The following is a 27,070-nucleotide window of genomic DNA, read 5'->3' as shown; positions in this document are numbered from 1 at the left end:
CCGCGCCCGTGCCTGCGCCTCCACCACCGCGTCCGCGCCGCCCTACCCTAGCTAACACGCCACCCTCTCATCTCCGTTGCCGCGCCCACGCTCTCCGCACTGGCGCCCTTCTCGTGCTCCCGGTCCTGCTCTCGCCGCGCATCATCATGCCCGCCCGGTGCTCGCCGCCACCACCAGAGTTTCCTCCTCGCCTTGACTCGTTGGCGTCTCGACTTCCTCTGGCGACCACGCGCGTCTTTCTCTCGGCGTCCATACATGGCAGTGTCATATCATCTTTTTTTAGTTTGCACCCTATAATTAATGAACATATATCTAGGTTCATCTTTTATGCTTGGGAGTTCCCACAAGATAAAGAAAAATCTCTATGAGAGAATGATGTGGTCATATTTCAATTGAAAAGTATTATACGAATGAGCTATTAGATTGCTTATTACAGATAGCAACATCTTCTAGCCATCAGTTAGCTTTATTACTAACCATTCTCTAACAAGAGAGAATTTGTATTATATTGTTATAAAGTATTGGTTTAAAGTTTCTACCAATAATGAAAACATTTGTTTAGCCATAGTCAAATACTTTGTTAGCAAACATTACTGCTAAAGATTAGTACAAAATTTAATCACCTTATCCATCTCATATCGGCCTGTTCGGTTGGCTGGTTCGTATCGTTACTGGTTCATGAAGAAGTACTGCTGGCTGGTTTGTGTGAGAGAAAAATACTGTTCCGGCTGAAAATTTACGATCGTTTACGACAAGCCATAGCCAAACGAACAAGCTGTCATGTGCTGACAGTACAACCACGCGGTAACTGTAGCACGAAAAATAGCTTTCTATTCACCGAGGCACCTCTAGAAAGAATATCCCTGTTATCATGACGCAAGCGAAGACGTCATGAGCCGCTCATGTTGACCGAACACTGGTCTTCCTCTCTGGTTGAGGCTGTGTTTAGTTCGTGATTTTTGGGAATTTAGCTACTGTAGCACTTTTGTTTTTATTTGTTAATTATTGTTCAATCATAGACTAATTAGGCTCAAAACGATCGTCTCGCAATTTCCAACCAAACTGTGCAATTAGTTTTTTTTCATCTATATTTAATGCTCCACACATGTATCGCAAGATTCGATGTGATAGCTACTGTAGCATTTTTTGGGAAAGTTTTTTGAAACTAAACGAGCACTGATTTCTCTCGCTACCCGCTGAGGCCGGAGGCCTGGCCTCCCATAGCAGTACAAGTAGCGAGCGGCGACAAGCACATGTCGATTCACTCCACAGTCGTTCACACTTCACCTAGTTCCCACTAGTGCTAAGCCTCAAACACATCAGGATCCAGGGATAGAAAGAGATCGAGCAGCAAGTAAGACATGGCGGTGAAGGTGTACGGGTGGGCGATCTCGCCATTCATGTCGCGGGTGCTGCTGTGCCTGGAGGAGGTCGGCGTCGACTACGAGCTCATCGCCATGAGCAGGGAGGCCGGCGACCACCGCCGCCCCGACTTCCTCACCAGGAACATGCGTGCGTGCTGCTGCTGCTGCTACAACTCTATGAGACCATCTCTGCAAGGCCCCTGCTGTCTTGATTATTACTGACTATCTCCCCTGTTCTGATTGCAACCGTTCGGGGAGGTGCCGGTGCTTGAGGACGGAGACCTCACCATCTTTGGTACGCGCGCCAATGAACCAATAATTCACTCCATTTAGTGCCCTCGTTTATACACTGAAAGCATCTAGGCCCATAGTTGGATTTCGGTGATTAATGTCAATACAAGATTACTATGACTAACGTGTGTTTTGCAGAGGCAATTAAGTTAGGTCATGGTAATGGAGATCAATTGGGAAATCGAGGTTGTCATGCCCCTACGATGGAAATCATTTTGGTTTTCAAAGGATGGACGACAAGGTTAAGGATGACTAGTTCAAAGTGTCGATTGGAGTTGGAGAGACACTTAGAGTAGCCTAGGACTTTGTTTTTCCTTTGGCTATCCTATTAAGGGGGGTATGGACGGGTAGCTTGACCTAGTTGAGTCTAGTGAGTTAGGTGTGGTGCACACTTATTAAAACTAGCTCTAGGTAGCTCCTATGAATGCCTAAGATCCTTTGGAGCAAACTTCATTCATATATGATCGAGAGTTGGAAGTGAATGGAGGGTCAAATGCTGACCGGACGCTGGCCCCGGTGTGATCGGACGCTGGCCGCAGGGTCCGGTCAGTTCATTTGATCAAGCAGACAACATTCAGTGTGACCGGACGCTGAGAGGCAGCGTTCGGTCGACTCTAGTAAGGTTCCAGAGAAGGGAATCTGTGACCGGACGTGTCCGGTCAGTACTGACCGAACCCTGAGGGTTCAGCGTCCGGTCGAGTCCAGTAAGCATCCAGTGAGGGTTTCATACGACCGGACGTGTCTGGTCAGTGGTGACCGGACCCTACCAGCGTCCGGTCAATACAGTTTCACTGGTTCGTGGGTTGAACTGACCGGAGCGTCTGGTCACCCCGCAGAAGCTCATAATGGTTTGTTTTTCAGGCTGCCTTATAAATAGAAGCTCTACTCATGTGTGGAGTCACTTTTGCTCATTCCAACAGCTGAGAAACACATTTGTGAGTGCCAAGAAGAGCAAGGTCCTAGTGAGGTGATTGAGATTTGAGAATCCAAGAGAGTAGCCTCATTAGTAAATCAAGAGTAGCAAAGTATGCATCCATCTTCTCATTAGGCTTCACGTGGTCAAGTGAGAGTTCATGCTTGTTACTCTTAGTGATTGCCATCACCTAGATGGCTTGGTGGTGATTGGGAGCTTGGTGATCACCCGGCGGAGCTTGTGGGTGACCCAACTCAAGTTGTGAGCGGCTTTGGGTGATTCACCGCGACAGAGTGTCAAAGAATCAACCTGTAGAGAGCACTTAATCCTTGCATGGATCAAGGGGAAGCTACACCCTTGCGCGGGTGCTCCAACGAGGACTAGTGGGGAGTGGCGACTCTCTGATACCTCGGCAAAACATCGCCGCGTTCCTCTCTCTCTCTATTTACTTTGAGCATTTACTTTGAGTATTTACTTTGAGCAATTCAATACTTGTTTTTACATCCATAGAATTACATGCTAGAGTAAGCTTGGAACATAGGTTGCAAGTCCGTTGTGCGTTAGTTTGATAGAAACACTTTTCTAGGCACAAGGGGTTAATTGGGCTATCCGTAGGATTTGATTATTGCAAGAGAATTTAGAATTAGCCTAATTCACCCCCTCTTGGACATCTTGATCCTTTCAATTGGTATCAGAGCCTCATGCTCATGTTTTTAAGCTTAATCGCTTAGAGCAAGATGTCTCACGGGGATGGACCTCCTCCTATCTTTGAGGGAGATGATTTTCCATATTGGAAAATCCGCATGGAGGCGTACTTAGAAGCTCTAGACGTTGGTATTCTTAGAGCCGCCTCTCAAGGCTTTCCAAAACCTCGGGATGCTACTAACCTACAAGACAATGAGGTTAACTATGAAAAATAGAATGCAAAGGCTCGAAACACCATCTTTAGAGGCCTTTGCAAAGATGTGTTTAACCGTGTAAGGAACCATAAAGACGCCCATGCACTATGGTCAGACGTTTGTGCGCTTCATGAGGGAACCAAGAGTGAGCATGAGGAACGCTATCATCTTGTGATTAAAAAGTTAAATTCTTTTGAGATGCTTCCCAAAGAAAGTGCTAATGAGATGTATTCTTGTTTAAATGTTCTTGTAGAGGAAGTCAATGGGCTTGGACTTACTCAAATGTCACTATCCGACGTTGTGAGAAAAATCTTGAGTGTCCTCCCCATTGACAAATATGGGCACATTATGACCGTGGTACATCAAGGTGATCTTTCCGCCGCTATACCGACACAAATCTTGGGAAAGATCAATGCTCATGAGATGTACATGCACATCACACCACAAGATGGCTCATCCTCTACAAAGAAGAAAGAGAAGGACTTAGCATTCAAAGCTAGCCAAGATAAGGGCAAAGCAAGACTGGAGTATGAGAGCTCAAGTGATGAAGATGATGAAGAAAGCCTTGCTCTCATGGTGAAGAAGACCGCCAAGATGCTAAAAAGGCTAAACAAGAGTGGCATCAAGTTTGACGGCAAGAAGAAGAAGTTCTTCACTAGCTCAAGAAGAAAGCCAATCTCCAAGATGGATTGCTACAATTGTGGCAAACTTGGCCATCTAGCTCATCAATGCACAAAGCCCAAGAAAGACAAGTTCAAGAACAAGGGCAAGAAAGATGATTCAAGCAATGAAGATGAAGATGAGAAGAAAAAGAACAAACCATACAAGAAGTGAGATGGCAAAAAGAGGAACTTCTACAAGAAGAAGAAGAGTGGCAAGGCCTACATTGTCGGTGATTGGCTCATGGACATTGATTCATCAAGTGGATCATACGATGATGATAGTGACAATGAGAAGGTGTCCGCCATTGCTATTGATCTTACATCCTCACCACTACCATCGCCATCATCCTCTACACACCTATGCCTTATGGCCAAGGGTGAACGCAAGGTAACTAAGAGTGATGATAGTAGTGATGATGAGCAAGCTAGTGATGATGATGGCGATAGCGATGATGATTCACCTACATATGATGATCTTGTCAAAATATTAAGAAAATACACTAAGATCATTAGAAAGAGTAGAGCTACAAATGAAAAACTTGATGCTAAAAATGATTCACTCTTAGCTAAGTGTGATACATTGGAAAAGGCTAATGATGAGCTCAAAGAAACAAATGATTCTATATCATCCAAACTCAAGGAGCTCAAATCTTCTAAGAAAGAGCTTAAAGATAAACATGATAAACTTGAGTGGGTGCACAATGAGCTTATCACTAGTCACAACAAGCTAAAATATGAATATACAACTCTAAAGATCAATTATGATACTCTTGTTATTGCTCAAAAATTCTTACCAAATGAGCAACATGATGCTACTAACCATGTTGTTAAGATTGATATAACTACCTCATGTGATGATTTAATTGATGAAAGCATTGAGCATGGATCTAGTAGTAAAGGCAAGCAAGTGGTTGAGTGCAATGACTATGATGAGTATGTCAAGCTCAAGAGTGATAATGAGAAGCTCATGAAAGATCTTGAAGATATGAAGAGCAACAACATCATTGTGCTCAAAACTCTTGATCATGACAAAGAGTTGATCCTTGAGAATGAGAAGTTCAAACAAGAGAACAAGAAGCTCAAGGAAGAGAAGAACAATGAGGTTCTCAAGGAAAAGAACAAGAAGCTCAAGATGGAGAAAGAACATCTCAAGATTGGGTTGAGCAAGTTTGCTAGAGGCAAACATCTCCAATGTGAGCTACTCATGAACACCGTCATGAAGATGGATAGAAGTGGGATTGGATATGTGGCAAGTATAGAGAAGAAGAAGGCTCAAGTTCAACAACAACAATCAAAGCCAAAGCCAAAGCTAAAGAGATGTTTTGAGTGTGGACAAGAAGGCCACTTTGCTCATGAGTGTCAAACTCCACCGCCACAACCCTTGCCTAAGCATGCTAGACCCTTTGCTTTCAATGCTCACTACATACTTAGAAAAGATTCTAGTGGAAAGATGAAAGTTATGTTCTTAGGACCCCCGACAAGAGTAGACCTAAGAAGATTTGGGTGGCTAAGTCACTTGTTGAGAAGGTGAAGGTCCCTCAACAAGTTTGGATTCCTAAAGCTTGAATCGCTTGTGTGTAGGTGAACTACAAGACCGGTGGAAGTTATTGAGTTATTGATAGTGGTTGCACTCAACATATGACCGGGGATCCTCGTATGTTCACCTCACTAGATGAAGAGGTAGATGGACAAGAGAAAATAACATTTGGAGATAATTCAAAGGGCAAGGTTAAAGGATTGGGCAAAGTGGCAATATCAAATGATCATTCCATCTCCAATGTGCTCTATGTTGCTTCATTGAGCTTCAACTTGCTATCCATTGGGCAATTGTGTGATCTTGGCTTCCAATGTTTGTTCACCGAGAAGGAGGTTGTTGTATCCAAGGTAGATGACAATCAAGTGATATTCAATGGATTTAGATACAACAACTTATATCTAGTTGACTTCACCTCCGAAGATGCAAATTTGAAGACTTGCCTATTCACCAAAACAACACTTGGGTGGCTATGGCATAGAAGACTTGCTCATGTTGGGATGAGCTCACTCAAGAAGCTTATGAAGAATGATTTGGTGAGAGGGTTGAAGGATGTGAAGTTTGAGAAGGACAAGCTTTGTAGTGCATGTCAAGCCGGCAAGCAAGTTGCAAACACTCATCCAACCAAAGCTTTCATGTCAACCACAAGAGTGCTAGAACTCCTACACATGGATTTATTTGGACCAACAACATATAAGAGTTTGGGAGGAAATCTCTATTGTCTTGTGATTGTGGATGACTATTCAAGGTATACATGGGTGTTCTTCCTTCATGACAAATCCGAAGTTGCATCTTGCTTCAAGAAGTTTGCCATGAGAGCTCAAAATGAATTTGAAGTGAAGCTCAAGAAGATTAGAAGTGACAATGGCAAAGAATTTAACAACACAAATATTGAAGCCTATTGTGATGAAGTTGGAATCAAACATGAAGTCTCCGCAACTTATACTCCTCAACAAAATGGTGTAGTTAAGAGGAAGAACCGGACTTTGATCACTCTTGCAAGGACAATGCTAGATGAGTATAACACCCTCGAAGCTCTATGGGCGGAAGCAATCAACACCGCATGTTATGCATCCAACCGCCTATTCCTTCAAAAGTTCCTTGGCAAGACACCTTATGAGTTACTCAATGGGAAGAAACCGGACGTCTCATTCTTTAGGGTATTTGGTTGTAAGTGCTATATCTACAAGAAGCGGCAACACTTAGGGAAGTTCCAAAGACGTTCTGATATAGGTTTTCTTGTTGGTTACTCATTGAAGTCCAAAGCATATAGAGTATTTAATCATGCCACCGGCTTGGTTGAAGAAACATATGATGTGGAATTTGATGAATCTAACGGCTCCCAAGAAGCACATGAGAATCTTGATGATGTAGGTGATGAACCATTGAGGGAGGCTATGAAGAATATTCTAGTGGGAGACATCAAGCCAAAAGATGATGAAGATGGTGTACAAGTCATTAACCAACCTTCTTCATCAAGTGTACCACAAGATGGTGAAAAAGATGGGAGAGTAGAAAATGAAGATACTCATATCTCCCATGAGCAAATAGTTGTACAAGCACAAGATGTTGATGCTCCACAACCTCCTCCTCAAGTGGTCAATAGAAGAAATACACCTCTTCTACAAGATCATCCACAAGATCTCATCATAGGGAGTCCATCAAAGGGTGTAATGACTCGATCTCAAAAACTTACTTCATTTATCACTCATCACTCTTTTGTCTCTTGCAATGAGCCTACCAAGGTAGAAAAAGCTCTTAAAGATCCAGATTGGATCAATGCCATGCATGAAGAGTTGAACAACTTCACTCGCAATGAAGTTTGGACTCTTGAAGAGCGACCAAAAGGTGCAAGAGTCATTAGAACAAAGTGGGTGTTCCGCAACAAGCAAGATGATCAAGGTGTTGTTGTGAGGAACAAGGCAAGACTAGTTGCAAAGGGGTTCTCTCAAGTTGAAGGTTTGGATTTTGGAGAGACCTTTGCACCGGTTGCAAGATTAGAAGCCATCCGTATCCTTCTTGCATATGCATCACATCATGAAATGAAACTATATCAAATGGATGTGAAAAGTGCATTTTTAAATGGCTTTATTAATGAACTAGTCTATGTTGATCAACCTCCTGGGTTTGAAGACCCTAGATATCCTAATCATGTTTATAGGTTGTCCAAGGCACTATATGGGCTCAAGAAAGTCCCAAGAGCTTGGTATTAGCGCCTTCGGGACTTCCTCATTGAGAAGGGCTTCACCATTGGGAAGGTCGACACCACACTATTCACCAAGAAGCTTGATGGGAATATCTTCATTTGTCAAGTATATGTTGATGATATCATCTTTGGATCATCAACTGAAGACTCATGCAAAGAATTTGGTGAATTGATGTCTAAGGAGTTCGAGATGTCAATGATTGGTGAGCTTACATTCTTTCTTGGTTTTTAAGTCAAGCAAATGAAAGAAGGCATCTTCATCTCTCAAGAGAAATACACAAAAGATCTTCTCAAGAGATTCAAGATGGATGAATGTAAGCCAATCAAGACACCAATGCCTACTAATGGACATCTCGACCTAGATGAGGGAGGTAACCCGGTTGATCAAACTCTCTACCGTTCTATGATTGGTAGCTTGTTATATTTAACCGCATCTAGGCCCGACATCATGTTTAGTGTGTGTATGTGTGCTAGATTTCAAGCTAGTCCTAAGAAAACACATTTAATTGCTGTAAAAAGAATCCTTAGGTATCTTAAGCACAAACTAAGCATTGGCCTTTGGTATCCCAAAGGAGCTTCATTTGAATTAATTGTCTATTCCGATTCAGATTACGCTGGATGCAAAGTTGATAGAAAGAGCACATTTGGAGGGTGCCATTTGCTTGGTAGATCACTTGTGTCTTGGTCCTCCAAGAAACAAAATAGTGTGGCCTTGTCCACCGCCGAAGTGGAATACATTACCACGGGTGCTTGTTGTGCACAAATTTTATACATGAAACAAACTTTGCTAGACTATGGTGTAGGTCTAGAAAAAGCACCACTTTTGTGTGACAATGAAAGTGCAGTAAAACTTGCAAATAATCTGGTTTAACACTCTCGCACCAAGCACGTAGATATCCACCATTTCTTTCTAAGAGATCATGTTGCTAAAAATGATATATCACTAGAAGGTGTAAGATCCGAAGATCAATTAGCGGATATCTTCACTAAACCGCTAGATGAGGCTACATTTTGTAGATTGCGGAATGAGCTCAATGTACTTGACTTTAGCAACTTCACAAAAAATTGAGCTTGTGTTGTCCCTTGAATTCATTGTAATATACAACATGTTTTATTTTTGGCAATGCATATAGGGCTTGTCTAACATGGTTAAGATAACCGCCGAAAAGCGTGTGAAGAAGCTTAACCTTGGATCAAATTTGACAAGCAACTAGATTTACTTACAAGTATTGCATATGCATGAATGTTGTTTTGTCGTTTTGTTCCATTTGCCCTCTTGTTGCCTATTTTCTTAAAAAGAATTATAGCCTAAGGCAAAATATTTTGAAAAATATGAGGGTTTGAGAGAGGTCACTCACATCAGTCCCAATTGGTGTTTATTTGGATCTTATTCAAGTTGGGACTTGATTGGGAATAGGCAGTGTGAAGGAACTTTGAAGATTTGCTGGGAAAGGTGCACCGGACGCTGCACCAGACGCTGCGGTCCAGCGTCCGGTTAGTTCACAGGAGGTGAACTGCTGCTGAAGGAGTGATCGGACGCTACGTTTGTGCGTCCGGTCAGAAGGGGTTCCAGCGTCCGGTTGTTTGGTGAAGAAATAGGCTATACTGACTGGACCCTGCCTGTGTCCGATCATGGACCACCGGACGCGTCCGGTCCCGATTCCAGAGGAATTGGACCTCTTTGGAATCGACCGGACGCTAGGTGGTAGCGTCCGGTCAGTGGATTTCGCGCAGCTTCAGGACTCTTTCCCCCGTTTCCTTATCTGTCGCGTATGGGGAATCTATTTAACCTCAGCCGTACCCTTTTCGCCCCTCACATCGCCTTTGCCCTAGCCCGAGCCACCGCCAGATCGCCGCTGCTTCACTCGCTACGCCGCCATAGCCCCGAGCCGACCACCTTGCGCCCGCTTTGCACGCCACCATGCCTACCCTGCCCTGCCTACGCTCGCCCCTGTGCCATGCCAACCCTAGCTCGCACGCTTGCCTGATCCATGTGGCTCTCCATGACAGCGCCGCCGTCTGTTCCTCTGGCATTCAAAGTCGATTCCAGTGCCCTAGCCCTACCTCCTCTCGGTAAGGCTAGTTCCTTGTTTCAATTTTGATTTGCTTAGATCAAATTGCATCAATGCACTGATTTCAAAGAATCTAGGGTCACCGGTTCATCGCTATTCTTCGTAACCCTAGCCCCAGACGATTTTGAGGATTCCCCCGCGTGACGTCTTTCCTTTTCTCGGATCACCGATTCATCAGGTAGCTTGCCCATCGTCTCAATTTCATACTTACATTGCTTGCTTCCTAGGTTTTCGCATCTAGTAGATATATTGTATTTATTCGTATATCTATCTATTCTATCATGTAGCGAGTTGGTGCTGTTGTGGTTCTTGTGGCAGTTGGCAGTCAACTCGGAGCCAAGCTCGCGAGTACGGATCAAGGCCAAGCCTCGGGAGTGTCAGTTTGATAGGTGATCTTCATCAGCGGCAGTTCATCCTCTTGTTAGTTTAGATGGCTCGCACCAAGAACGTTGGTGGTGGCCCAGGTGATGATGATCGAAGGCCCCCGCCTCGCCAGCCTACCGGATCGAAAGGCAAGTCTATAAAGAAGGTGACATCCAAGAAGCGCAAGTACCCCAACACAGAGACAGCGAGAGCAGCTGTAGTGGCTAAGGCCGTAGAGCGTGCCAAGAGAGGCGGTGCCCATAGTAGAGTCATCATAGCAGATCAGCTAGCACCAGATGCGCAGGACGGACTGAGGGAGATTGAGCGACTTCATGGTAGTCCACTTGGGACTATCATGATGGCTGGTCGTCGTCTAGCTATTGAGGAGCCTCAGCATCAGGGGGAGTCCCAGCAGGAGGCATAGCAGCAGCCCTTACCAGCAGAGCCTCAGCCAGCTCAGGAGACTCAGGAGGGCCAGCAGGCCGAGGAGACCAAGCCAGCACCCCAGCTACACCGCTCTAGTCGGACTAGTGCTACAGTTCCACTGAGGCCAGCTACACAGCATAGGGGTTCACACCCTCTGCCCAGACCACAGGGTCCTCCGCCAGTGGTACACCTTGACTTGAGGGCCGCTACAGCTAGGCAGGTTCGCTAGCTGCATTTTGTTGAGTTCGACGTGTGGTTCCCTCTGAGGAGGGATGAGAGAGTAGCAGAGGGTTTCTATACACCGCTCCAGGAGGACTTCTACAATGCCTATATCAACAGTGGGGCAGTGTTCATATCACAGAGGGTCTATAGTTTGGAGTCTATTGTGGCAGCAGCTGGAGAGCACATTCGCCCCTACTTGTCATATTTGCCGGGGCTAGCAGATCTAATTGGCCGGACAGGAGTATATGTACCATCTTGGGTCCGGTAGTTTTATGCTTCACTCTACGTTGATCCGCATCACAACTTCATTCACTTTGCATTCAACGGCAGAGATTATCGGGTGATGAGCTTCAGGGCCCGGGAGATACTGCGGCTACAGGATCAGCCTGTCAAGCTGCATGAGGTATGCTATGGACAGCAGGAGCCTCCCAAGCGCCCTCATGGAGGGATGGTGCCCCCGATAGATCTGGTGCGACATTGCTTCAAGGAGCCGTTTGGTGAGGGGTCAAGCAGGAACCCAGTGACTTGACTCCTACAACGAGAGTGCTAGAGGCCATTATCAGGAGGACACTACTTCCCAGGTTGGGATACAGAGAGGGTCTGACTCGCCTACAGCTCTGGCTCCTGAATGCCCTGATGTAGCAGACTGTGTTCGACATTTGGAACCTCCTTCTATCAGAGATGGAGGATACTATTGCTGAGGGCTTCAAGGGTCGTAGGCAGCTTCCGTATGCACATTGGATCACATATTTGATGCTTAAGTGTGTGCAAGTCAGGACCCCAGAGATAGTTGCCGAGTACAGGGCTGCCACCATAGAGTTTCTAGCATATAACATGGCACAGAGGATCAGGCACAGCACTCCATAGGCACCTGCTCAGCCCAGCCGTTGTCTAGATGTTCCAGAGTCAGTAGCTCAGCAGGACGAGATCATTAGAGGCATAGCCGCCATAGAGGAGGAGCAGCTCGAGGCCTAGCAGGGGATGACCGAGTCTAGTGATAGCTCAGATGATGACTATCAGCCGATACCTCAGATGCCTCCACGTAGACATGATGCAGAGGCTGGCAGTTCTAGCTCAGCACCACCCACACCGCAGACAGACCTCGCATTGATTGCCATACTTGAGCGGATGCAGCGGGAGCAGGCACGATAGGCACAGGAGACAACTACCAACTTCGCATAGTTTCAGGCTTGTCAGGACGAGTTCTAGCGGCAGCAGCAGCTCCTTCAGCACCAATAGTTACTTATGTAGCAGCAGCTCATGGGATTCATGCAGCATGTAGTGACAGCACTTGGGGCCCCACAGCCACAGCTTTCGCCCCAGCTTGCTCTGCCTACCACCACTTCGACGACTCCAGCAGTATAGCCTAGTGGGCTTCAGAGTCAGGGACAACCCCCAACTCCATTCACTTCACCTATAGTTTAGGTGTCCTAGTGGTTGTCCTCACCAGTGGTTGCCCCACAGTTCACTCCATATCACACGGGCTTCTCACCGGAGCAGCCACCCTCGCTTTTTATGCCTGACACGTTAGTCTCTAGGAGTCTTGGAGCATCCTTCAGCGAGTTGACTGGCATGCCTACACCTCCTCATATGCATACAGCCGGTACGTCTACAGCAGCTCCAGCTATCATGACTACTCAGAGACTCCCCTCGTCTGTCACCTCGTCAGATCCTACAACAGACATCCTTGCAGCATCATAGGCTGCACCTGCTCCAGCTCAGACCCAGACCGCTTTAGCGACACTTCCTGCCATAGAGGGTCAGTCAGTTCAGAGCTCAGGGTTAGATGATGATGGCGCCCAGTTTCATCTTGCTCCACGTACTTCAGCGCCTGACTCGTCCGCTGTAGCCCGCCGACCGACCCTTAGGTTTTGGTGTTTAACGCCAAAGGGGGAGAGGGTTCGAGTATGTAGACTCAAGGGGAGCGAGTTTTAGGCCGAGCTAGTTATCTAGTATTAGCTTATTATATACATTTGGAGTTTTATTTGTGTGATACACTATTACTTATGCATTCATGTGTTTACTTTCATGCATACTATTATATATATGTGATAGTGCTATCTACGTGATTTTGATATATGACATGTGTGCTTTCTACTTCACATTATTTATATGTCATATCACTTGTGTAATGCTCATTTGCCTTTGCTTCCGTGTTTATACTTCGAAGCAAATGAGCTTTGTTATTTGTACTCATGCTTAATTCATATCCTTTGAGTACATTGTGTTGGCTTGGGTCATATAAGCTTGCCTAACTCTTTTGTTCTTATTGACAAAAGCTTATATGAACCAAGCCCGTCAAAAACCTCACTCTTTAACACACTCGAGGTGGTATTGTCATCAATCACCAAAAAGGGGGAGATTGAAAGCATCTAGGCCCCTAGTTGGATTTCGGTGATTAATGTCAATACAAGATTACTATGACTAACGTGTGTTTTGCAGAGGCAATTAAGTTAGGTCATGGTAATGGAGATCGATTGGGCAATCGAGGTTGTCATGCCCCTACGATGGAAATCGTTTCGGTTTTCAAAGGATGGACGACAAGGTTAAGGATGACTAGTTCAAAGTGTCGATTGGAGTTGAAGAGACACTTAGAGTAGCCTAGGACTTTGTTTTTCCTTTGGCTATACTATTAAGGGGGGTATGGACGGGTAGCTTGACCTAGTTGAGTCTAGTGAGTTAGGTATGGTGCACACTTGTTAAAACTAGCTCTAGGTAGCTTCTATGAATGCCTAAGATCCTTTGGAGCAAACTTCATTCACATATGATCAAGAGTTGGAAGTGAATGGAGGGTCAAATGCTGACCAAACGCTGGCCGCAGGGTCCAGTCAGTTCATTTGATCAAGCAGACAGCGTTCGGTGTGACCGGACGCTAGATCGGTTAAGTGACCAGACGCTGAGAGGCAGCGTCCGGTCGACTCTAGTAAGGTTCCAGAGAAGGGAATCTGTGATTGGACGCGTCCGGTCAGTTTGACCGGACCCTGAGGGTTCAGCGTCCGGTCGAGTCCAGTAAGCATCCAGTGAGGGTTTCATGCGACTGGACGCGTCCGGTCAGTTGTGACCGGACCCTGCCAGCATCCGGTCAATACAGTTTCACTGGTTCGCGGGTTGAACTGACCGGAGCGTCCGGTCAACATGACCAGAGCGTCCGGTCACCCTGCAGAAGCTCATAACGGTTCGTTTTTTCAGGCTGCCTTATAAATAGAAGCTCTACTCGTGTGTGGAGTCACTTTTGCTCATTCCAACAGCTGAGAAACACATTTGTGAGTGCCAAGAAGAGCAAGGTCCTAGTGAGGTGATTGAGATTTAAGAATCCAAGAGAGTAGCCTCATTAGTAAATCAAGAGTAGCAAAGTGTGCATCCATCTTCTCATTAGGCTTCGCGTGGTCAAGTGAGAGTCCGTGCTTGTTACTCTTGGTGATCGCCATCACCTAGACGGCTTAGTGGTGATTGGGAGCTTGGTGATCACCCGGCGGAGCTTGTGGGTGACCCAACTCAAGTTGTGAGCGGCTTTGGGTGATTCGCCGCGACGGAGTGTCGAAGAATCAACCCGTAGAGAGCACTTGATCCTTGCGTGGATCAAGGGGAAGCTACACCCTTGTGCGGGTGCTCCAACGAGGACTAGTGGGGAGTGGCGACTCTCCGATACCTCGGCAAAACATCGTCGTGTTCCTCTCTCTCTATTTACTTTGAGCATTTACTTTGAGTATTTACTTTGAGCAATTCAATACTTGTTTTTACATCCATAGAATTGCATGCTAGAGTAAGCTTGGAACATAGGTTGCAAGTCCGTTGTGCGTTAGTTTGATAGAAACACTTTTCTAGGCACAATGGGTTAATTGGGCTATCATAGGATTTGATTATTGCAAGAGAATTTAGAATTAGCCCAATTTACCCCCCTCTTAGGCATCTTGATCCTTTCATACTCGTCTTGTTCAAAATAGCTCAAATTATCTTAAGCTCGGTTTGGTTCCAAAGAAATGAGAGGAACTCGAAAGTAATCTAATATTTTTTTAGAGAAATTCACCAATATTTATGACACCAAAACAATGTCATCAGATAGACCAACGAAATATATTTTATTATACACTTATTACTTATTTAATGTTATATAGATGTTGGTATTCCTTCACAGTTTCACCGTGCAGATTATGCCGACATTTGAAACATGTATTTTGATTGCGCCTGGATACAAAATGTTTTAATTCATTGTTAAATTAAAGAGGGTATTGCAGTTTGCTTCATATCAAAGGTTGTCACGATTTCAGAAAGCCTCACAGCGTTCTGTGCCCCCTCAACGCCATGTAAACCTGCCAATTCGTTTCACATATCACACCCTTACGTGACCATGGCAACATTTTTTTTTGCCTCATCAACTATAGAGAGAGATACAGATGTTTCCGTGATGATATTGCAAAAAAGAAGCTAATGGCCGTAAGCAACATTTACTGACCGGTGGTACAAGAGGAATAAGCAAAACAGAGCTATATGAGTATATATAAGTGAGGCATTACAGAAAGATGGCATCTTTAAAATCCCACGGTCTAATTGTCATTAGCGTAAACATTAACAAATAATAACACGACATGATCTATATGAGACTAGAGCTAAGTGTGAGCTAAAGTGAAAAAAAAATTTACATGTTTTGTAAGGAGTCAAGTGGCACAAAACATTTGATATATGTGGTTTTCTTAAAGCATGATTCTTTCATGTGGTGTAAACTGAAATTCAAAATAAAAGAATGTCCAGCACCACAAAAATTCCCAATATATAACACATTTCAAAATCGGTGGCGGGCAGCGGCGGGAGTAGAGCAGTGGCGGGCGCTGCCGCGCACCTCACCACACCTACGGACGGAATAAATAAAGAATGGACAAATCGCCAGCTCACCACACCTCACCTCAGTCCTCACCTCACCACACCTACGTCCTCAATGAGCAGGACAAATCGCCAGCTCACGTGGCGTAGTGTATAAATAAAGAATGGACAAAAAATACTAGCCATGGAGGTAGGCCATGTGGTCAGAAGCACAACAGTTTACTGGGGTGCGTGCGGATGGCATCGCTTCCCAGTGAGCAGAGGCATGCAGCGCCGTAGACCAAGTAGCGCCAGAGTGCAGTCAACTCAGGCCTAGCCCATGCATCGCCGAGGCATGCAGCGCCGCAGACCAAGCAGCTGGCTCAGCTAGGCGCCTACGCCGTGGCGGGCTGCAGGAGTAGAGCAGTGGCTAGGCGCCTACGCCGTGGCGGGCCGCTTGGTCAAAAAAATCCTAATCGAATTCCATGAAGAGAAAGCATTAGGGTGTTAATCCGACTCATCATGAGGCCTTTGATTGAATGATGTCGGATTCGTATCAATCCATACGTGTTGTGGTGGATTGGAGTGAAATTTAACTAAATTCCACCTCAATCTATCCTAACACATATGGATTATGATGAATTTAACAATATCCAAACAAGGCTTGAGTGGGGCGGCAACTCCACTCCTCCCCTACATCTAATTCGCTAGCGCAAAATGAACTCCAATTGCCGGTGATTATTACCGAGTTTTGCTTTAGAATAATCGAAACAATTAGGTTCCACCATCAGAAAAACCCAACATCAGATTCCATAATCACAAATGTATATATTCTCAACAAGTGTCCCAACTGCCAATTCCTCGAGCAATATCATAGTCTCAAATTCCCTGCATCCAAAACTTGCAACTTCTAAGACATTTGTAGGGCGATAGTACTGTCGAGGCTGCCAGCTGCAAACTGCTAGCGCAAACATTAGAACGTAGTACCGTGTTGTGGATGACATATCAACAGGGGTGGGACCACGCTGTCTTGAAAAAAGGTGCTTTATGTTTATATTCTACTCCCTCTGTTTCGAATTATTAGTTATTTTGATTTTTTTGTTTATCCATCTCATTATGTATATAAACATATTATTATATTTAGATGCATAGCAAAATTGATATAAAAAAAGTCAAAATAACTTATAATTTGGAACGGAGTGAGTAGCTATTTGATGCTAAGGGCGTCTTCAATAGCAATTTGCAAGTAGCTAGCTAGATAGAGCTTAGAAATAATAAAAAAAAAGCCACTATAGTGGAGAGTTACGTAAGGTATAAGAGAGTTGTTTACGAAAGATCGTGTTAGACTAGCTATTTCACAGTCGCTAACTATTTGATCTCTTTCTTTGATAGGCTGATAGCCAATAGAATTCTTCCTAGACTAGCTATTTGGAAGCCATTGGAGATGCCCTAAAATATTCTAATTTAACTTCCAAACTGTTCCTAGACTTTCTAAAATAGAAGCATTTCTTAAATATTCATGGCCCTAGGGGTGGTTATTGCAGCACAGGTGCCCCTGCATTATAATATCCAATGCCAAATTCAATGAAATCTGCTAGCTACAGGGCAATCTGAAATGTGACGAAATCTTATTGCTAATTGTGATGAAATGCATTAAATTTACAAAACCCCGTTATTCATGCGGATAAAAAGTGAACAAAATATAAAAGTAACAGGTGCCACAGGTAGGAAAGTAGTTTAAACACGCAACACGCGTCACTTGCTTTATCACTCACCGCTGAGCGGCATGAACTCCGCCACCTTCTTCGCCGCGGGCCGGGCGGCGAGACCCTTCCACCAGGCGCTGACATGTGGGAGGGCCTCAACCAGGGTGGCATACTCGGTGGCCATGAAGTAGTGCATGATGGTGAACTGGCTGAGGTCGGCGAGGCTCAATGCATCGCCGGTGAGGTCCTGCTCTGCGCCAGCCGCGCCTCATACACCTCCAGCACCTTCTTCAGCTTCTCCACGTTCTCGTCGACGACGGCCTGGTTGCGCTCGCGGCCAAACAAGGCGGGCGCGATGACACACTCGACGGCGATGGCGCCCGCCGGCGGTTGCAGCTGGTGGGCCTCCACATCCAGCCACATGTCCACCAGCGCCGACTGCTCTAGGCGCTGCCGGACCCTAGGAGCTCCGGCTTGTACTAGCGGAGCACGTGCCTCGCGATCGCCCGGACATGGCTAAACAAATGTTTGTACTAATCTTTAGCAGTAATGTTTGCTAACAAAGTATTTGACTATGGCTAAACAAATGTTTTCATTATTGGTAGAAACTTTAAACAACTACTTTATAATAATATAATACAAATTCTCTCTTGTTAGAGAATGGTTAGTAATAAAGGTAACTGATGGCTAGAAGATTTTGCTATCTGTAATAAGCAATAATCTAATAGCTCATTCGTATAATACTTTTCAATTGAAATATGACCACATCATTCTCTCATAGAGATTTTTCTTTATCTTGTGGAGCCTACGAATTACTACTCCCTCCAGTCCGACTTCTAAGGGAACTCCCAAGCATAAAAGATGAACCTAGATATATGTTCATTAATTATAGGGTGCAAACTAAGAAAAAAAGATGATATGACACTGCCAGGTATGGGCGAGTGCGCCTCCTTAGCCCTCGCGCGGCCTCCGTTGGCAAGTTTGTGGATGGAGGAGGGGAGGGCAGCCGTCGGAGAAGAGGAGGGAGGGCGACAGATCTCATAGAAGGAGAAGGGCGTCAACAGAGGAAAAGAAGAGGGAGGAGCAAGATCCGTGCCGGGGCCGGTTGGTCCACCTCCGCGTCGGTCATGCCAGCCGTCTCCACCTTCGCGCCGCCAGCTCCGACTTGACGCCAAATCTCTCTGTTTCCGCCTTCGGGTTAGAGCACGCCGCGCGCTCCGCCTCCGTGCTAGGCCATCATGCTCTCTTCGCCTTCTCGCTGGTGCTGTTTTTTTAGCAAAAGAGAGAGTGGAAGGTGTTAGGAAGTGAAGAGTCCGCAGGTTACGGTGGAGACCAGTAGCTTGCCCCAAATTTCAGAATTTGGCACTATGCAAAAAGAAGATTCTCCGTCACATCAAATTTGCGGTACATGTATGGAGTACTATATGTTGATGAAATCAAAAACTAATTGCACAGTTTGGTTGTACTTTACGAGACGAACGTTTTGAGCCTAATTAGTCAATGATTAGACAATTATTACCAAATAAAAACAAAACACTACAGTAGCTAAAATGCCAACCCTAATCCGGCGGCGCCGATTCGGTGGCCGAACTAAACGTGGCCTAAAACGACACTTTTGTTGGGACCCGAACTAAACGCGGCCTAAAACGACACTTTTGTTGGGACCGAGGAGAGCAGGTGCCCGATGAGCGACAGCCTTGCAGAATCAGTCTAGAAGTACCAAAAGAAAAACGAAGCGCAGTGATGGCTGAGCTTGTTCCTGCATCCAGTTATCAGTTGTTTTTTAAGGGTAGAGTACACTTTACAACCCTCAACTTGCACTAAAGTTCGATTTTCAACCTTCAACTATGAAATCGGTCAAGAAACACCCTCCAACTATCAAAACCGGATGAATTTGATCCTCGGCCGGTTTCAAAAGCGGTTTTCTATTTTCGGGAGGCGCCAAAATTTTAAATTATTTTTTTGAGCATCTTAACGTCCTCAAATGAAAAAACTCAAAACTACAAAGTTGTAGATCTCATTGAGCTCTACAATTTACATATAAAAATTATCTTCATCTGACATCGTATCGAAGGGTTTCCTATTTTTTGAAATTTGAGTCTCATCACGCGACAAAATATGGTGCTGAAATTTTATATTATTTTTTCGAGCATCTTACTGTCCTCAAATGAAAAAAATTAAAACTATAAAGTTGTAGATCTCATCGAGGTCTACAATTTACATATAAAAATTATCTTCATTCGACATCGTATTGAAGGGTTTTCTATTTTTTGAAATTTGAGTCTCATCGCGTGATGAGACTCAAATTTCAAAAAATAGAAAACCCTTCAATACGATGTCGAATGAAGATAATTTTTATATGTAAATTGTAGACCTTGATGAGATATACAACTTTATAGTTTTAATTTTTTTCATTTGAGGACAGTAAGATGCTCGAAAAAATAATATAAAATTTCAGCACCATATTTTGTCGCGTGATGAGACTCAAATTTCAAAAAATAGAAAACCCTTCGATACGATGTCAGATGAAGATAATTTTTATATGTAAATTGTAGAGCTCAATGAGATCTACAACTTTGTAGTTTTGAGTTTTTTCATTTGAGGACGTTAAGATGTTCAAAAAAATAATTTAAAATTTCGGCGCCTCCCGAAAATAGAAAACCACTTTTGAAACCGGTCGAGGACCAAATTCGTCCGGTTTTGATAGTTGGAGGGTGTTTCTTGACCGGTTTCATACTTGAAGGTTGAAAATCGAACTTTGGTGCAAGTTGAGGGTTGTAAAGTGTACTTTACCCTTTTTTAACAACAAGCATCTTTACATCAGCAGCAACGCGCTGCAATGATAGATACAGGGTTTAAGTTTACAACAGCAGAGCATTCATCACTGGACAATGATGATGATGATCATTACTGGAGCATACAGGCTCAAAGATTGTAGTAATAGAACTAGGGCCTTGTTTAGATCCCATCAAAGTTAAGTTTTTTCACTCTCTCTCCATCACATCAATTTTTAGCGGTTTGCATGGAGTATTAAATGTAAGTAAAAAAATAACTAATTACACAGTTTAGTTGGAAATCACGAGATGAATCTTTTGAGCCTAGTTGGTCCATGATTGGACAATATTTACCAAATAAGACGAAAGTGATACTATTCATCAGGTTGAAAAAAGTTCCAATCTAAACCAGGCCTAGAGGCGGATAAGGCCTGTCTGGCCAGAGTGTCTGCCGTAGGTTGAGTTGCCGGTTGACCTTGTAAATTTTTTATCGTCTTTGACCTGCGCAGTTAGCAAAGAGTTGGGTAAAGTATTTGATTCTCCAGTCTGAGGGATTGGTTTGATCTGCGTCATTAAGGAAGTGGACCAGCTGTTGGCAGTCGGATAAGAATGTGGTGTTGTTGATGTTAAGAGCATCATTAATAGTAGCTGCGAGAGCTAGAGCAGCCGCCTCCGCTATTAGCACAGATGCAGCATTGGTCATGACAGCCTTGATGTAGATGGCGTGCACCGGTTGTACTCCCTCTGTACTCATAAAACATGTCATTTAGGACATGATTGTACTTACCAAAGAGTGATTAATTAGGGGGTATTTTTCTCTATGTGCCCCTATTAAATAGGGTTGCGGGTGCATTCCATATGAGAAAGAACCATAACTCAAACGGCTATCATAGTGCGTCGTGAGCCCTGAAGACCGGGTTTGATTCCTGGCGGGTGCATATTTTTTTTGCTAGTGCCCTGATTTTGCATGGCACTGTTTTTGTTTCGGCTGAACGTGGCTGAGCGTGTTTCTGCGCAATTTTGGCCTGGCACATGCGAAAGAAGCATGTCGCTGTGCACTGGCGCTCGTTTGTTTCGTTCGCTTTTTTCGTTTGAGTTCACTGGCGCTATTTTCTTTTCACTGCGCGCGTGCTCAACAGGCCTGACGCTTGGAGTGTTTCGTCTATTTAAACGCCTTGTACCTAGCTTCCTGCATCTACTACCTTGCGAGTGAATGGTCGACGAAGAAACGAAGCGGCAAACGCGATTAATGCTCGGCGGCGCGCGTGATTAGCGAAGGAAGGCAGCCGAAAGGATTCCAGGGGCAAACGCGACCACGTACGGGGTCACGCGGCCACAACGACATGTTTCGCGAAAACGCAGTAGAGGCCCATAACGACATATTTTATGAGTACGGAGGGAGTACCTGTGTATTAAGAAAAAATACTCCTAGACCTGCCATTCTTGGCTGCATGGATGGCTGATCAGGTGTCGTAGAAGCATCAGCATAGCATCTGACGCCAGGTAGCAGGGCCGGCATTTGGATCATGTACCTGTTCGTCATTGGAATTGTGCACCTGTACATATTGAAGCTAGGGTGATTCAAAAGTGTAGAAGGGGGAGTGGAACCTGATGGTGCTTGTTCCTGGTTCGGTGGTCCAGTAAAGGCCGGCTGGTGATGTATGGACTCCTGCAGAGAGGGGGATGTCCTCTTGGGGCTGTCCATCAGTGCAGCTTTGTCCCTGTGCATCCAGAGTTGAGTTCGCCATTGCTGCTGTGGCTAAATGCGCAGCAACAGCACGGTGCACCTGCCAAGTGGTCCATGATTTCCGGGCAAATCTGAGATCATTTCGAGCTTTCCAGATATACCATAAGGTAGTCAGGATTTTTTGTAATAAATCACTTGTAGTTGCATCTGTTATAAGAATTGAAAGGATATCTTGAACTCGATCATCTTCCATGGACAGTGTATCACACTACTACAGATTGATTTATCACTGTCGCCACTTTCACTGTCGTAGCGATAGAAGTGATGGTGTGATACTTGCACCATAGGTTGGAACGATAGCGATGCCTCCTAGGACTAAGACCGGCAGTTCAGACTTCTACCACCGCCGGGTTAACGATAGATGCGGTAGCGGTATTAAAACGACGACTCTGACGCCGACGCCGAAGACGACGACGACTCTTACTTCGCCTCGCCTCCTCCCAAGCGAGCGAGGCGATCATATATTTAGATTAAGTAGTTTATATTTAGTATAAGTGGTTTTAATAGTTTAGGTTAAATACTATACTTTCGGACGAGTAGAATCATATACTCGTCCAAATTGTATCCATATATGTTTGTTATATGTAATCAATCAAAGAAAAAAATTATATTCGCGCATATTTGATCTCTTCAATGCCACCTTTTTTATATGAAATGCAAAGCAAGTTCTTTCCAATACTACTTTCAAATGTCAGTGCATGGATTTGATCTCTCGACGAATGTTTTTTAATTTTTCTGTATATTTGTGAATGAAAAGGGAAAAAACTGTCATGTACGGTTGCAGTTGTTTGTAGGAGAATCTAAAAGCAATTTAATCACTGACAATCGTCATATTATAGCGTTGGATTAGCGTGGCAATGGTCGACTTAATACGGACACTGTTTAACATATCATGTGTTGTCCGTTCTCGTTGCCGATCAATCTCGACCGTTCGTTTAGCAACATTCTAAGCTCCCCGCGGGTCCTGTCGGTGCCTTGACGACAGTTCGACCAACTAAAAAACCCCAATACGAATCCATTAGTCCCCCCCCCCACCTGTTGTTGCTTCATCTTCATTCTCCCCACCTGTTGCTTCATCTTCATTTTGACCCATCGCCTGTACTTGCCCTGCCTCGAGCACCTTGCATTGTCATCATGGACAACGCCCGTTGAAGGTTAGATGCATTCGGTCACCCCCCTGTTTGCATTTGGTTCCAATTGGTTTTCGATTTGGTATCAGTTTTGTTCATATTAGAAATTTCTTCATTGCAACATATGTCTTACTTCAGAAGAAGCCATTTTAATGCGAGCAATCTTATGTTTTGGTGGCTAGGGGTGGCACCAGAACGCCAGATGACGTTGTTTACTACTTGGGGACGGAGCATTCACCTGGAGCGACTGTTGATTGATGAAGCCGTTGTTCGTCACCTTCTCGGACCACAAAATTTGACAAGAATCATTCAAGACCCTGTTTGTCGAGAGATTTTGGTGCTTTGCAGGACTGGACAGGAAGTAGACATATTTTATAGATACAATGTATCCATGGACGGAGATGCTGTCATCTTCGCTATGGTTCACTACCTATGGCTTTCGGAACCGCATCAACCAATTGAATACCTTAGCAACTGCCTACCCATCTGACATTAAGTCTTAGAATTTGTGAAACTTTTATGTTAATGAAGTTTATATGTACTAACGAAACCTCTAGATTAGTATGTATGAGTACTGCATAATCATTGAACTATTACTTCGGTTGAACTGCTAATTCAATCAGTTGGTCTTGATTGTGGTCCACGTGTACACCTCTATGTAAGCATAGAGGATCCAAAACAAGCCTTCTTCTATAGGCGGATAGTACCCTGAACCACCGATGACACAACATTTCATCTTGGCGGGAGTGCGAAGGTTTTGAAGGATGTTTTGGCGCTTTGGCGGGAGGCAAAAGCGTAGACAAAAGACCTGGGCCGACCTCTTCAATCAAAGTGTGAAACACTTTGAACCCTGACTGCTTCATAGCTGCATCTAGCTCCAACTCCTCCTAGTGGTCAGCACCATCCCATGGTGTTGTTGCGAGAAGAACACCGGCTTCTAGCGGAGGAGGCTATAATAGGAGGGGGCCATCCATCCCGTGCCATGTCGAGAACCACCCCTACGCATAAGAGCCCCCACTTTTGTGTTGCTGCGGCTTGAAGACGCCTCGGTGGATTTCATGGAGTGATGGAAACCCAGGACATTGGTACCATAGATGCTGCAGGGCAAATAATGTAACTCGATTTTTTTCTTGTTCATTCTATTTTCGTAATGCAAATGTTGAAATCCGGCTGTACTTATGGTAATTTAGTTTTTTCGTAGCCCGACTTAGATTTTGGGTTCTTTAAGTGGCACGATCGTCCATATGGAAAATTTCTGAGGACTTTGATTTTGGATTTACGTAACAAGATTTGGGAGCTAAAGGTGGAGGCCAATGTTACAACAAATGAAGAACATCTGCAGGAGGAGAAAGAGATTATACCACAGATTGAAGAAATGGCTAGGGCTCCAACGAAGATGATGGAAGATTTCGTACCTTTGAGAAAGAAATGTGATTCCTGTTCTTGTTTCACCTATTTTGTACTTACCTTATTTTTCGGTATGTTCATTGACAAGTTGCTTAGTTTACCACAGTAGATTAAGTATCAATTTATGTATCGGACAGAAATCTGTCACTTTTGTACAACCATTGTTGAACTAAATGCAAGATGATTAACCAGGTGTTCAATTTATTGAACTGTAAATGATAGTAGATCCAAGAATCAATTGGTGTCAGACTGAAATCTACCACTTTTGTACAACTATTGTGGAACTAAATGCAAGATGATTAACCAGGTGTTCAAATTATTGAACTGCAAATGATAGTAGATCCAAACATCAATTAATGTGTGGGAGGCATCCTACTTCCCTGGTGTAAGGTCGAGAGGGCGGACTAGAGGGGGGTGAATAGTCCTTTCTAAAATTAATCGCGTCGGCTAACCGAAATAAGCGCAGAATTGGAATTATCGGTCTAGCCAAGACTACACCCATCTATCTATGTTCTCTAGCACCTTCTAAAGATACTAATTTAGCAATAAAGGTGCCAGACTAGCTAGAGCTCACCTAACCAATTCTAGGAGCAAGGTCACACAAACCTATGCCACTATTACTTTAAGCAACAAGGAAGCTCCTACACATGCTAGTAAACAAAAGCACAAAGCCAACTAAGCTCACTAGCAATACTCAATAACAAGGCAACCAATGCCAAATTAGAGAGCGCAAATACTTAGCTACACAAACTAAGCAAAGTGACTAACAAGGTTACACAAATCTAATTAGCCATGCAAGGGAGCTACTTCTATGCTACACAAGCAAGAAGGTAACTAGTAAGCTACACAAGCTAACTAGTTACAAGAGCAACTACACAAGCACAATGTATATGAAAGTAATTACAAGCTTGTGTAACGAGGATGCAAACCAACGGGAAGAACAAGGTTGACACGATGATTTTTCTCCTGAGGTTCACGTGCTTGCCAACACGCTACGTCCCCGTTGTGTCGACCGCTCACTTGATGGTTCGGCGGCTAATTGGCATCACCCGCCAAGCCCGCACGTTGGACACCGCAAGAACCTACCCTAAAAGTGAGGGTAGCTCAATAACACGCTCAACTAGAGTTGCTCTTCATGGCTCCCGTGGGGCGAGCACAATGCCCCTCACAAAGCTCTTCTCCGGAGTACCGCACAAGCTTCTTGCGGGCTTCAACGGAGACCACCACCAAGCCGTCTAGGAGGTGGCAACCTCCAAGAGTAACAAGCACCACCGGCTTGCAACTCGATCAACTAGTGCCACTCGATGCAACCTCACGATGCAATCGCACTAGGATCGCTCTCTCACACAATCGAATGATCACTATCAAGTATATGTGAGATGGAGGGCTCCCAAGCACTACTACACAAGCCACCAAGGCTCTAGTGTGCTCAGCTGCCGGCCCAAGGTCGACCATGGCTTCTATTTATAACCCCACGAACAAATAGAGCCGTTACCCCTTCACTAGGCAAAAGTCGGGACGACCGGACGCTGGACCTCAGCGTCCGGTCGTGCGATGCACGCCACGTGTCCCCTTCTTCAAACACAGTTCGCCCGATCTCAACGGTCATCTATTGACCGAACGCAGCAGCTTGAACTGACCGGACACAGCAGCCACAAAAATATTTGATATATGTGGTTTTCTTGAAGCATGATTCTTTCATGTGGTGTAAACTGAAATTCAAAATAAAAGAATGTCCAGCACCACAAAAAATCCCAATATATAACACATTTCAAAATAAAAGAATGTCCGGGCGATCTCGAGGCACGTGCTCCGCTAGTACAAGCCGGAGCTCCTAGGGTCCGGCAGCCTAGAGCAGTCGGCGCTGGTGGACATGTGTCTGGATGTGGAGGCCCACCAGCTGCAACCGCCGGCGGGCGCCATCGCCGTCGAGTGTGTCATCGCGCCCGCCTTGTTTGGCTGCGAGCGCAACCAGGCCGTCGTCGACGAGAACGTGGAGAAGCTGAAGAAGGTGCTGGAGGTGTATGAGGCGCGGCTGGCGCAGAGCAGGTACCTCACCGGCGATGCATTGAGCCTCGCCGACCTCAGCCAGTTCACTATCATGCACTACTTCATGGCCACCGAGTATGCCACGCTGGTTGAGGCCCTCCCACATGTCAGCGCCTGGTGGAAGGGTCTCGCCGCCCGGCCGGCGGCGAAGAAGGTGGCGGAGTTCATGCCGCTCGGCGGTGAGTGATAAAGCAAGTGACGCGTGTTGCGTGTTTAAACTACTTTCCTACCTGTGGCACCTGTTACTTTTATATTTTGTTCACTTTTTATCCGCATGAATAACGGGGTTTTGTAAATTTAATGCATTTCGTCACATTTAGCAATAAGATTTCGTCACATTTCAGATTGCCCTGTAGCTAGCAGATTTCATTGAATTTGGCATTGGATATTATAATGCAGGGGCACCTGTGCTGCAATAACCACCCCTAGGGCCATGAATATTTAAGAAATGCTTCTATTTTAGAAAGTCTAAGAACAGTTTGGAAGTTAAATTAGAACATTTTAGGGC

At 44.8% G+C, this 27,070-nt stretch overlaps 1 pseudogene; it reads left to right on the top strand.

Annotated features, from left to right (window-relative positions):
• Positions 1 to 1,361: 1,361 nt before the first annotated feature.
• On the top strand, positions 1,362 to 26,749 carry LOC136515422 (glutathione S-transferase 4-like; annotated as a pseudogene).
• The last annotated feature ends 321 nt before the right edge of the window (positions 26,750 to 27,070 follow it).

This window comes from Miscanthus floridulus, chromosome 17 (assembly GCF_019320115.1).
Source record: "Miscanthus floridulus cultivar M001 chromosome 17, ASM1932011v1, whole genome shotgun sequence".
In the NCBI taxonomy this organism is placed as follows: Eukaryota; Viridiplantae; Streptophyta; class Magnoliopsida; order Poales; family Poaceae; genus Miscanthus; species Miscanthus floridulus.
The sequence above is the reverse complement of the archived record's forward strand: the minus strand, read 5'-3'. Positions and strand labels throughout refer to the sequence as shown.